The following is a 13,460-nucleotide window of genomic DNA, read 5'->3' on the forward strand; positions in this document are numbered from 1 at the left end:
TAGAAAATTCTGTATTGGAGCTTAAAAAAAATTCTGGATTGTACGAATTTGCACAAAAATCCCTCCCTAAACATTAACCAAATGTTCTTTTTTGCGACGGATGACTTCACCAAACCAAGTGAGCTATATATTTCTTTAGATATTTCTATATCGATTCCAAACCCAATGCCTTTATATTCGTATTAAACTCTCAAATTACCGAAACAAATGGTACGTCAATATGCTTCCGGCTTGATAGTGGGTAGTGTTTAAGTACTTTTTAGAATTATCTCTTCACTTGAAACAACCAGTGTATTCTTAAGCATTATTATTATATTATAATTATTATTATATACACGTCTAGATCTTTTAGTACATGGTAAGATTCTTATTTCCTTTGACTTATAATTGTTGATTGAGATTTTATAGAAAACAATAACCATATCAATCTCTTCTATGTATCAAATACCTACAAGTGACACACAAGATAACATCTCAATGACAAGAGATTTTTTTTTTCCGTTGCAACACACGAGCATATTTCATAATAAATAATAATACACGACTTGTACAAACAGACAACAAAAAATGAAAAGAACAAAAAAGGAATATTGCACACCACATACAGGTATCCGGTTTTTCATTTCCAAAGTACATATATTAGCTAATAGCCTAAGGAATGCCGAGCCTAGGATACCCGCGGCAGGAGTGGAGCTTAGCCACTTGGAGTGGGTATCAACGCCAGCATTTGGTTCTTGATGATGCCCATGCACATTTCGATGTCTCTGAAGATCGGGATGTTCTGGGAGCTGCACGGTTGTACGCTTGACAGTGCTGAATCGAGGATGTGCGCGACTTCAGCAGGGTGATACTGCTTATCCGTGCAGTTCTGGTGAATGCAACAGATGGAAGCTTTAGACCACTAGGCACAGGGGGGGTTGGAATGTAAGTGTAAATAACATGTGGAGCTTGGATGATTAACCTTTATCATAAGCATCATAGCTACGCAGGATGATATCAACTCTTTGGGAAATTGAGCTTCCGAATCACAGCCGTTAGGCAACTTTGAACTGCTGTTTGCTGCAGGGGCAGTTGTGCAATTATCATGATAAGATGCATTTGACTGTCCTGATTCAGGAGGTATCCGTCTTATGCCAAGTATACTTAAACCAGAGCCAGTACCGTGGGTATTCAAGTGATCTAGTGCTTCCCCTATTTTTGCAAAAGCATTCTCCCCTTCACTCACTTTGCACATAGCCTGGTAAAAGGGGAAAATCACAAGTGCATTTAAACAAAATAAGTTTAAAATGCGAGGAAGGGAAGAAAATTCTTAGATGTAAGTAGCACCAAAAATGGATCCATAGAATAAAATAGGTAATGCTTCAACCAAACAGAGAAATTCTAAAACTATATGAACCCTCTAATCAGACAATAGACATAACAAACAAGAGTTTGACACATGGAAGCTGGCCCCAACAAGCTGACAGTGCATCTCAAAAGGAAATGTCCAATTTGAAGTCATAACAAGTTCATGATTAACTTAAAGAAAATTCAAACAGAACTGATTGGGTAAAAAGGGTCCAAGGTTCTATTACTTCGATCATGAACTCAGCATTTAGTATTTATTAGACAGGTAATTTATATTCCAGTAAGTAGGAATTGCTGAGTAGCGAGCACTCACTACTGAGTAAGTTTATTGATTTCCTGTCAATTCAAATCTTAAATTCAAAATTTTATTGTTCGCCTCAGAAAGAAACATGGAAAGCAATGCTCATTCAGTTCAAAATGTAGAGACAATAATTCAAATTATATAAATAGATAAGTAAATCAGAACCATGAGGAACCCTAGGTCAGATAGCCTGATATGATACAGAAAAGAATACAAATAATTCTGGCCAACAGACCTGGATAGCAACATCAACCATCATTCTTGCCCTGCACTTTGAAGTCTCGATAACTTCGATCACTTGAGAATCAGACTCTGGATTAATATAACTGAAAAGGTTATACGGATCTGATGCTCCAGCGAAGGGCTATGCCATTTTCCATGGATTTAGACTGCCCTGGATTCCCATGATATGTATTGCGTTGACGAAGCGAAAGCAAAGCTGCAGCCACCTGAGTAGGAAAAAGTATAGTATCATTCACCTAAGTAGGTAAAACCAAAGTTATTAAAGTGATACTTGAACTGGGGAAGGTTACTTGATCATTCGAATCTCTTAGCTGCACAAGCACCATAGCGTATTGCTTCCTGAAATGCTCCAAGTCTCTAATAATTTCCCCATCCCTCTGCTTTCCAGACACTTCTTCATTCATGTGCCTCAACTCCACCAGCAAAGCTTCCTACAAAAAGATTCATAGTTCATCGTAAATCACTTGAATAATGTGAAATTTAAATACGTATATACTCAACAAATCATTATAAGAATGGCCAACATGTCTGGTGGCAACATACAAACAGCAGACAAGCAATGATCTTTACAACAATTACAGTACTCTGTAGCCATATCCTGATCTGGGAACTAAAAGGAACTCATCTTTCAAACAGGACGAGTGGATTATCCCCATTTTATACTTTATACTCTCTGAGACTATGACCAGTAGCCCATTTCAACTGTCCACTGTTCATGTCTAGACTACATCTTGACACTAGTCAAGGCCCTCAAGTCTAGCGTCTAGACAGCATGGGCACACGATCAGACCCTCTAGATGACAACTAGTCAAGATTAAGTGCTAGTCATGGTATGAGTTTGTGCTCTGTGCTAAAAGAGTTGTTTTGCTTTTTGCTATGTAAGATAATCTGCTGCATCCTTTGATTGTTTTGCTGCAGGGAGTTGGCATTGAGTCAATTCCTTCCTATCCTTCCCCTCTCCCACCTTACTGGGCACACGATCAGACCGTCTAGATCACAACTAGTCAAGATTAAGTGCTAGTCATGGTATGAGTTTGTGCTTTGTGCTAAAAGAGTTGTTTTGCTATTTGCTATGTAAGATAATCTGCTGCATCCTTTGATTGTTTTGCTGCAGGGAGTTGGCATTGGGTCAATTCCTTCCTATCCTTTCCCTCTCCCACCTTACTGCTGTAGGTATGGCAATAGGCCACTTAGTCATGGCTTACCTCAGCCATGTAGAGTAGTTGGAGGCTGATCTCAGCCCAGGTACTAGTATACCTGGTGTAGTTGGTAAATTCCTATACCCCATATGATGCAATAGAAAGGGGAGTTGCTGCACTTGTGTGTGCTGTGTTCTGTGCTCAACTCCTTCTACCTCTAGCCAAGTGTTGTGTGTGTGAGAGAGAGGGTGAACTGGTTGCTCACCAGTGCATGGAGGCCGGTTGCCAACATGCTAGTATTTGCTTATATCAACCAGAAGCTGGAACTTGTTGTAATGGATGAGTGAGAGAGTGAGAGAGTGAGGGAGGGAGGGAAGGAGGGAGAGAGAGAGAGGGATGAAAATAAGGCACAAGCCTTGTTGCACTTGCCTTTTTATCAAGAGCACGTGATAGCTCACCAAGAGCTCTTATATCAGCTTCTCTTTCCTGTATCTGCGAAAGTGTGCGTGGTTGATTGTACATTGACTGTTGTGTTGCAACTGCAACCTCATTAACTGTCGCTTTGGCCTGTGCAATAGAATAAATTAGAGTCACCCTATTGCACAAATCCCAAAAGGAATGCAGTTAGCTTATTCAACATTGACTATAGAAAGGCAAATAGCTTCCACATCAAACATGCTACCTTGGCTTGCTTCATTAAGGTACTCATCGGATGACCAGAAGGGAAGGTTGCATCTGCACCATTCAAATTCGATGTGGATCTCGCTGCACCTCCGCTAGCCAAGTCTTTCATCTGATCCTCATATTTTGCTTCTGATAAGTGGCTGTAATATCCATTGATGATGTTTTGCTGTCTGAGAGATTCAGGAAAATTTTCCAGAGGATGTAGGGGCATGCAGTCAATATCCTGCAAAACAAGTTCATTTCAGTAAACCATATTTGACACGCCAACTCTTTCAAGAGTTTCATCATTGGATTAATATTTGTTATTTATATTTGAGTGAAGCTGAAACATTGTTCATAGAGAGGTAGATAATCTTCCACAAGCATTTCCCTAGTTGTGTTGCAAAATATAAGCATAAAGGAAACGAGTACAACTGTACAAGGAACACAAACAATATATTAGAGGATAATGGACTGCATGGATCACATTGAGGCAAATTATTCCCAACCAAAAAAGGAATGTCATGGTTTAGCATTTGTGGTGGATATTACAGTGCACTTTTCTTCCATCATTTTGGATGCACAATGTATTACTGCCGATGTAGAAAAAATCCTATGCAATAAACTAGATTCCACAATATGCACAGCAACCAAAGAAGACAGTAAAACCAAGGACACTTGGTTGAAGTATACGTGATATAACAAGGGAAACACAAGGAACAAACATACAGAAAATCACTCTCTCAGAGTCTAAGTTCAGAAACATGACATTCATGTGCATTTGTGGGTACAGGTCAGAGGACCAAGGGCACGCTCTTCTCTGGCGATGTAATCGCTAAAAAGGCTCCAAGGCTAAAAAGGGCCAAAAGAGATGAGACTAGGAACCCTTTTATTCATTCCCAGTGTTCTATAGGCTCTAGGCAAGCAATGGAGCATGTCCAGATAGGACAGTGGAGTTATTACAAGTCATGGTGATATCTGGAGTGGTAATCACAAATAAGCTGAAAGCATTGAAGTCAAAAGACATTAAGTGAAACTCCCAATAAAATGGTCAAAACATAAGTGAGATAGTAGCTGATTACCTTTACAAGCTCAACACCCAGTTCAGGTCGATCAAACTGAACCCGGCACTGATTATGATCGACAGTCAGAACATTCCCATCATGAAGTTCCCTTGTTCTAGGATGGCAGGCTATAACACGCTGCCCAACTGCTAGAGGTCGTGCAAGATCCGTTGGTAGACCTTCTCTAACGCCAGATCGAAGTTCAGTATAATGCTGTCTGACTGAATCACGATACTGAGCAAGCTTCTCTCTCTCTTCGTGCAAAAACTGCTTCGACAATCGACGGGGCTTTCCAAGAGAACTGCAAAAACATTACACTTAGGGGACAAATACAACTAAACCTAACAAAATAGTTGAAGATTACGAACCTTCGTATGACACCCCACTCGACACGAGTCAGTCTTGGAACATGACCTAGCTTGACATGGTTCAAATACTCAACAAATTCACTCTTTGCAAACCACGGGTAATCAATTGCACTATAGAACCACTCAAACATGCACCATCTACGGAGCAAACGTGATGATAAGCAATGAGAGAGTTTGTCCTGCATTAGGTTAGAGTAAAGTAAATGACTTTTCACCCATGCCAAGTAATGAAACACAACGACCAGTACACTAAACAAGATAGAAAGCAATACCTTGAGATCAATAATATTACTTAGGGAGTAAGACAATTTATCACTTCCAGAATCGCCAGCGCCCTCGGCAGGTTTACATTCTTGAGTTAGTGATTTCTGAATGCCTAATTTACGGCGGCTTTTACCCTTTGCCATCAAGTCAGCTTGCGGTGTTGTTGCAACTTGTGTAGTTGTCTCTGCGATATCCATGGCTACATTCACAAAATTAGCATGTGCCCTAGAACATCCCTGTACTCTGAACTTGTTTTGTTTCAAAATTAGACTAATATGAGTATCCTTACTTTTGTTAGAAGACGCCTTCTCTTCTTCAGGAGAAACCTATAATATACAGATATAACAGGAAATAATTATGTTGCGTCCCAGCAAGCATAAGGAGGTATGTAGGAGGGTAAAACTTGATCGTGCATGGACGGGTGACAATTTGAGAAAACCAAAGAACTAGAGAGTTATTCAGTGAAGACTAGTACTCCGTACAATACAATGGTGTATAATGAAGTAATGCACTAAAATGTTCTGATATAACCAAAGAACATCCCCTTTTTCTTTCTAATATAATGATATGCAGCTCTCCTGCGTGTTGGAGAAAAGAAACATCGTTTGAGTGTAAACAATATGAAATTGCAACATCAATCAAGTAAATATGGATGGTTTCTCAAGATATCAGGCCTTTACAGCAAAACAACAATATCCAACAGAAAAAAGAAAGGATTATACTTTTTATAAGAATATGAAAATTATGACAAACAGCTGCATAGCAAGAAGCTATGGACAGAACTCTCAAAAGCTTATACTTAGCAGGCTGTCTACAAATCAAAACACATATGTGATCTAGCCTACACACTTATTCAGCATATGCAACAACAAATGATATTTACACCTTCAGAGCAGATTTGGTATAGCCAAACCAAGCCTTTAAAACTAATAGTCATCCAATCAAACTAAATAGGTTAAGGTTGACTACATCACTAACCACTATAAGCAAAAATATACTCTTGTCCAGATTTAGTTGAGAAATGCATTCCACAAGTTTGTGAGGGTTTGAGAAATGGACGAAATCAGTATATCACCAGCCCATCTCTAGTAAGCACAAGGCTAGGGGGGAGGCTGTCCCATGAAAATTACAGAGTGGTCCTATGATACACAAAAAAAATTAGGAAACTAAGATACACAAATTAATTATAGAGCGGTGGTTCTTGAAACAAATAAGCATAAATGCATAAGAATTGAATGCAAAGAGGAAAGAATCAGATCAGTTGGAAAGTTGAAACTGAACCCCCATGAAAAAGTTTATCAGGAGCAATAATGAGAAGACAGCAATAGAAAGGATTAGTTACCTCAGTCTTCTCGACATCTTTTGGCATATTCTTTTCATCTTTCAAAATCTGCACATAGAGTTGAAGTTATGCACCATAAACGAACTATGGCAAGAAACTAAATAGCGGTGGTAGAAGACGGAACAGCAGTAGTGGTTCAAGGCACTACATATACAATATAGCAGTTTAAAATAGCATTTTGTTGTTTTGTAAGGACCTGTGGCTGTACAGTCAGCATCTGTCGGACCTGGCATCCAACATGATTGCGCTATACCGAAGCACTCTCTAGATACCTTGACGTCAGGGACCTTCTGCAAGAGGTGGAGCTTCACTGGCGCCACAGCAGCCCGGGGGAATTTTTGGTGTTTTACAATGGCTTCGAACCAGCAAAGAGACTGCAGAAGTCGTGGGTGCCTGTGTGCTACAAATTCTTCCTGTGGGGGAAAAAATTCTATGCGCTCGTGCCGCAATCCGCCTCCCGTACAGCACCGTCTATACGCCGTCTACTTGTTAATCTTCGTGCTAATTTGGATGCATATCCTTCCGTGCTGTGTTTTTTTTTCTCAAGCTCTTGGCAGCCCGCCTGCGACTCGCGTAACCTACTAGCACGGTATTCCCGGAAATACTCCTCCGATTCGGCAAGAGAACACGCATCGTGCGCACGGGCAGTGTCGCAAGGCTGATCCTGTGCAGCACGAGCGCATACAATTTTTTTCCTCCTGTGGAGCATGGCTAGTAATTTTGAACAGGTGTTGGAGGGCAGACAGGCCGGCTAAACATGGACTACCACACGCGGCCTGTTGCCCCTTGTGTGACCAAGATGACGCGCCGGAGAGTTGTGGCACCCTTCAGCAGGTTCCGCCTGCAGGAGCTCACGCTGAGTCCTGAGGACATGGTCTTTGCCCAATGGTGGCACAGGGCAGAGGGGAGTACAGGTTGGGGGGGCTTGCATAAGGGGTTCAACACCCTAGTCATCCTTGGTGCCCGGATGCTCTGTAAGCAATGTAATGACATCGTTTTAAACAATGGCTCTCCATCTGCCCAGTGACTCCTACGAGCAGTGAATGATAGAGATACACATATGCCAGTGCTAACGGTCTGGTGGCATTATGATGAGGACATCACTTCTACAGATACAACCACACTACCTACAGCTATAGTACCATCCATTCCACCACCTGAAGCTAGGCCAGCAATTCACAAATTTTACACAAGAAGAGATCGAAATGTGCTCCAAATCAGGAACCTTGGTGTTGAAGATAAAGATATTTGAGCTGATATTTTGTGCTGTATTTGTGGCTGTCCACAGGCAGTCACCACTTGCAGCCAGCTAGAGTATAGTAGGCTAAACTATTTGTTTGTTACTTGTTAGCTGTCCAGATTTATGGAACAGCCTCCATATTAACAGTAGTAATAGAATTAGCTGTTGCCAGTACATTATAGTAGCATGCACTGTAGCAGCAGCCATTTTGGCTATAAAAGGAGGGGTACCTCCATATGTAAGAGTTGGGTTTTGTTTTAGTTCAGTTCCTTTGGAAACTACTGCTTGTGTTGTCTCTTGTGTCGGTTAGACCAACAGACCAACCTCTACTCAAAGCCCCATCTTAATATTTTACTACATACTTGCAATTTCAGATTGTTTGCACCTTGTTCTTACTGGTTTTCTTCCATTTCTTGCAGGAACAGACCCTAGTGGTCAGGTCAGCTTGGTTTTGGCTAGGCTGATAACATCTCAAGGGTTGGTTTAGCAGTTGCTAGGCTATTGGAACCTCATGGTCAGTAGCCTAGAACGTGTGAGTCACCCTCACAATTGGAAGGCATCTCATCTCACCGAAAGGTTGGGCCTCTAAAATTCCACATCAACTGGTATCGGAGCAATGGTTAATCGGTGAGACTGAGTTTTTAGTAGTTGTAGTGTTCTTTTACCTATAATCCAAAAAAAAACAGAGAGAGTTTGCCACGCCCTATCCAAACCAGTTTGAGCCAGTTTGCAATCTCTTTTCAGTCTATGCTTTGTTGAATCTCTGGGTTGCATTGTCATATGTTAAGTTGCTGGTCATAGTTCTTGCTTAAAGCTTCTAGTTGAGATCTATCTTGAAAAAGAAAGAAGAGAAAGTAAATTTGTCTTTGGCAACCTTAGCAGCTGAGAGATAGCTGTCCAGCTGCAAGTGCTAGGCTGCAGTAAATACAGCACTAGAGTTAAAAAAAGAAAGAAAAAAAAGAAAGAGAGGAGTCATATTCTGTCTGGATTGTTCTAATGCTAGACCATTTGAATAACAGCAAGTGTGCACTTGTTTTGTTGTTCTACTTTTGGTTTCCTTGCCAAAACTAAATTAGTTATAGCCTGTGATTGAGTTGCACTTCTGGAAAAAAAAAACATAAGTGGTAGCCTTGTTGCAGGCTTGCAGCTCTTTTCCATCCCTTGTTTTCTAAGCTTGTTAACCAGCTTTTAGTCTTCTATAGGGCCAGCAATGTTGACTAGGACTTTGGGCAGATTTTCAATTTAGCACCTACTGATTTGATTTTGTCTAATCCTTGCTACATAAATAAACCTGTCCTAGCTACACTCTCTACTGGCCATTCAGGTAACATAAGCTTGCATTGGCTGAACTCAACCCTAAAGATCGTTGGAGGCTGACCCAGCTGCCAGTTGCACCACCTGCTGATTTTGGTAAGAACCTCTAAGTACTTGGTAAGAGTTTGAGTGTGAGTGCCTTTGAATTTCCACTTTCCATATCCTAGTCGTTGGTAGGCACATATAATCTTGTTGTATTGTTTGTTGTTTGCTGCTAACAATGGCAGGTGAACAAGGTGAGAAAGCCGAACCCCTCGCACCAAAGACACAAGCAACCAGGGATTACTTGGCACGCTTGCTAAATGAACATACTGAAAACATCACAAAAGTGGTGAACAAGACCAGAGAGGCTTTGAACAGCACCAGCACAATCATCACAGCCCTCCACTCTCGCATAGTGCAGCTTGAACAAGCACAATTATCTTCTGCCACAACATCTCGTGCTACTGCTGCTATTGATGACTACGCTGCAGATACTGAACTAGATGATGTGGTTAATACAAATAGTGACCATGCGCATCGACGCCACCACCGCCGCCGAGAGGTACGAGACCGTGATGATCCTCTACTGAAAATAAAATTTTCAATACCTCTTTTTGCTGGTAAATATGATCCTGATGCATATCTCACTTGGGAAATGGCCATAGAACAGAAATTTGAGTGTTATGATATCCCTGATAATAAAAGAATTAGAGCTGCCACTAGTGAGTTTACTGATTTTGCATCTATTTGGTGGCAAGAATACTGCCGTACAAATAGGGATGTTCCTACTACCTGGGAGGGTATGAAGAGAGTTATGAGAGCCCGTTTTGTACCTTCATATTATATTATTCTCGTGATTTATTAAATAAATTGCAATGCTTGAAACAAGGTAAAAACACTGTAGAAGAATATTATCAGGAATTGCAAATTGGTATGCTACGTTGTGGGTTAGAAGAAACACCGGAAGCTAAGATGGCTAGATTTTTTGGGGGGCTTAACAGGGAAATTCAGACCATACTTGATTATAAAGAATATAATTCTATCACTCGTTTATTTCACCTTGCTTGTAAAGCTGAAAGAGAAGTACAGGACCGGCAAAGGACAAGGGGCCCTTCTAGGGTTATTTCTACAGGTTGGCCAAATCAAAGGCAAGCAAAGACGTCCGCAACTTCCTCCAGCCGCACACCTGCACCAAGCTTCTCCAACAACCGTGTGCAGCCTACTTCCTCTACTACACCTACACGTGCACCTGAGGCAAACAAGAGCCCAGCACCAGCCCCTGCCCCAAGTTCCTCTTCAGTTAATTCATCAGGAAGATCACGAGATACACAATGCCATCGCTGTAAGGGCTATGGACACATGATGCGGGACTGTCCTAGCAAGCGAGCTCTTCTAATCAATGACAATGGTGAGTTCACGTCAGCTAGTGATATTGAGGAAGAATATACTATGCTTGCAACTGACCCTGTAGGTAATCATTAAGATAATGAGGAAGAGGAAGAGAAAGAGCAGTATGGTGCTGAATCAGCAGATAAGTATTTGAGTCTCATTGTATAGCGTGTGCTTAGCGTGCAAATGGAACAAGCTGAACAGAGCCAACGCCACAATCTGTTCCAAACTAAATTTGTCATCAACAACCGATCATGTCGGGTGATCATTGATGGCGGAAGCTGTAACAACTTGGCAAGCATGGACATGGTTGAGAAGCTTGGCTTAACCACAAAACAACATCCTAGGCCCTACTATATTCAATGGTTCAACAGTTGTGATAAACTGATGGTAACTCATATTGTGAGGATACAATTTTCACTTGGTTCATATCATGATTATGCTGATTGTGATGTGGTTCCAATGCAAGCATGCTCTTTGTTATTAGGAAGACCATGGCAACATGATAGAGAGACCTTGCATCATGGTAGAACCAATCAGTACACGCTCATGTTTAAAGGGAAGAAAATTACTTTGCTGTCTATGTCTCCTGAAGCTACTTAAAAAAGGGCGTACCCAATGCAAAGAGCTCCCGCTCTGTGCGGGGTCTGGGGAAGGGTGTCAGTGGCAAGCCTTACCCTCGCCTGTGCAATGCGAGGAGACCGCGACTCAAACCCGGGACCTTCCGGTCACAGGCGGTAAGACTCTACCGCTTGCACCAGGCCCGCCCTTCTCTCCTGAACCTATTCTAAAAGATGAAATAGAAAGAGCTAATAGAGAGAACAAGGAAACTAGCAAAAATGAAAATCAAGTTATAGCTAAGGAACTTGCTTCAAATAATAAGAAAGAACCTAATGCTAAGAAAGATGGAATTATGTTGAAAAGTCCTGTTTTACTAGCTACAAAATCTGAAATTATTGAGATGACAACAAGTAATTCTGTTTGCTTTGCTATAATGTTCAAAGAAGCATTATTTTCATATGAGGATATGCCTCTTCCTATGCCTCCTGCTGTTGCTGACCTTTTGCAGGAGTATGGAGATGTGTTTCCAAAGGAAATACCACCTGGGCTGCCACCAATCCGAGGAATTGAACATCAAATTGATCTAATACCAGGTGCTTCCCTACCCAATCGTGCACCATATAGGACCAATCCTAAGGAGACGAAGGAGATTGCACGTCAAGTGCAGGACTTGCTTGACAAAGGGTATATACGTGAAAGCCTTAGTCCTTGTGCTGTTCCGGTTATTTTGGTTCCAAAAAAAGATGGATCATGGCGTATGTGTGTTGATTGTAGGGCTATTAATAATATCACAATTAGATATCGTCACCCTATTCCTAGGTTAGATGATATGCTTGATGAATTAAGTGGTTCTAAAATGTTCTCCAAAGTTGACTTGCGTAGTGGTTATCACCAAATCAGAATGAAATTAGGAGATGAATGGAAAACAGCTTTTAAAACTAAATTTGGCTTATATGAGTGGTTAGTCATGCCTTTTGGTTTAACTAATGCACCTAGTATATTTATGCGGTTGATGAACGAAGTTCTACGTGCTTTCATTGGAAAAATTCGTGGTAGTATACTTTGATGATATCTTGATTTATAGTAAGTCACTTTCTGAACATCTTGAGCATTTACGTGCTGTTTTTAATGCTTTAAGAGATGCGCGTTTGTTTGGTAACCTCGAAAAGTGTACATTTTGCACAGATCGAGTATCGTTTCTTGGCTATGTTGTGGCCCCGCAGGGAATTGAAGTTGATGCAGCCAAGATTGATGCCATCAAGAGTTGGCCGACTCCAAACACAATCACACAAGTACGGAGCTTTCTTGGACTTGCCGGATTTTATAGACGTTTTGTCCAAGAATTCAGTGCCATCGCCGCACCATTGAATGAGTTGACAAAGAAAGAAGCTTCCTTCCATTGGGGGCCAGCACAGGAGAATGCCTTCAACCTCCTCAAAGAGAAACTCACCAATGCTCCCCTACTCCAACTTCCTGATTTTGGTAAACCTTTTGAACTCGAATGTGATGCTAGTGGGATAGGCATTGGAGGTGTATTAATTCAAGATGGTAAGCCTGTTACCTATTTCAGTGAGAAATTAAGTGGACCTAATCTAAATTATTCTACTTATGATAAAGAATTATATGCCTTAGTTCGCACCCTAGAGACCTGGCAACATTATTTGTGGCCGAAGGAATTTGTGATTCATTCCAATCATGAGTCTCTCAAACATATTAGAAGCCAAAACAAACTAAATCGTAGACATGCAAAATGGGTGGAATTTATTGAATCTTTTCCTTATATCATAAAACACAAAAAAGGAAAGGAAAATATCATTGTTGATGCATTGTCTAGACGTTATACCATGTTATCTCAACTTGATTATAAAATATTTGGTTTGGAAACTATCAAAGAGCTATATGAGCATGATACTGATTTTAAAGAAATAATGTTGCACTGCAAGGAAGGAAAGGGCTGGAATAAGTACATTGTGAGTGATGGACTTTTATTTCGTGCTAACAAGCTATGCATTTCAGCTAGCTCTGTCCGTCTTTTGCTGTTACAGGAGGCCCATGGAGGTGGACAAATGGGACATTTTGGTGTGAAGAAGACAGAAGATGTGCTAAGCGGCCATTTCTATTGGCCAAAGATGAGACGTGATGTCGAGCGCTATGTGGCACGCTGCACCACTTGTCAAAAAGATAAGTCACATCTTAACCCACATGGTTTATACATGCCTCTACCTATTCCTAGTGCTCCTTGG

At 41.0% G+C, this 13,460-nt stretch overlaps 1 pseudogene; it reads right to left on the reverse strand.

Annotated features, from left to right (window-relative positions):
* Positions 1-466: 466 nt before the first annotated feature.
* Positions 467-13,460, reverse strand: part of LOC136530898 (protein ALWAYS EARLY 3-like) — a 29,602-nt pseudogene continuing 16,608 nt past the window's right edge.

Source organism: Miscanthus floridulus, chromosome 2, assembly GCF_019320115.1.
Source record: "Miscanthus floridulus cultivar M001 chromosome 2, ASM1932011v1, whole genome shotgun sequence".
In the NCBI taxonomy this organism is placed as follows: domain Eukaryota; kingdom Viridiplantae; phylum Streptophyta; class Magnoliopsida; order Poales; family Poaceae; genus Miscanthus; species Miscanthus floridulus.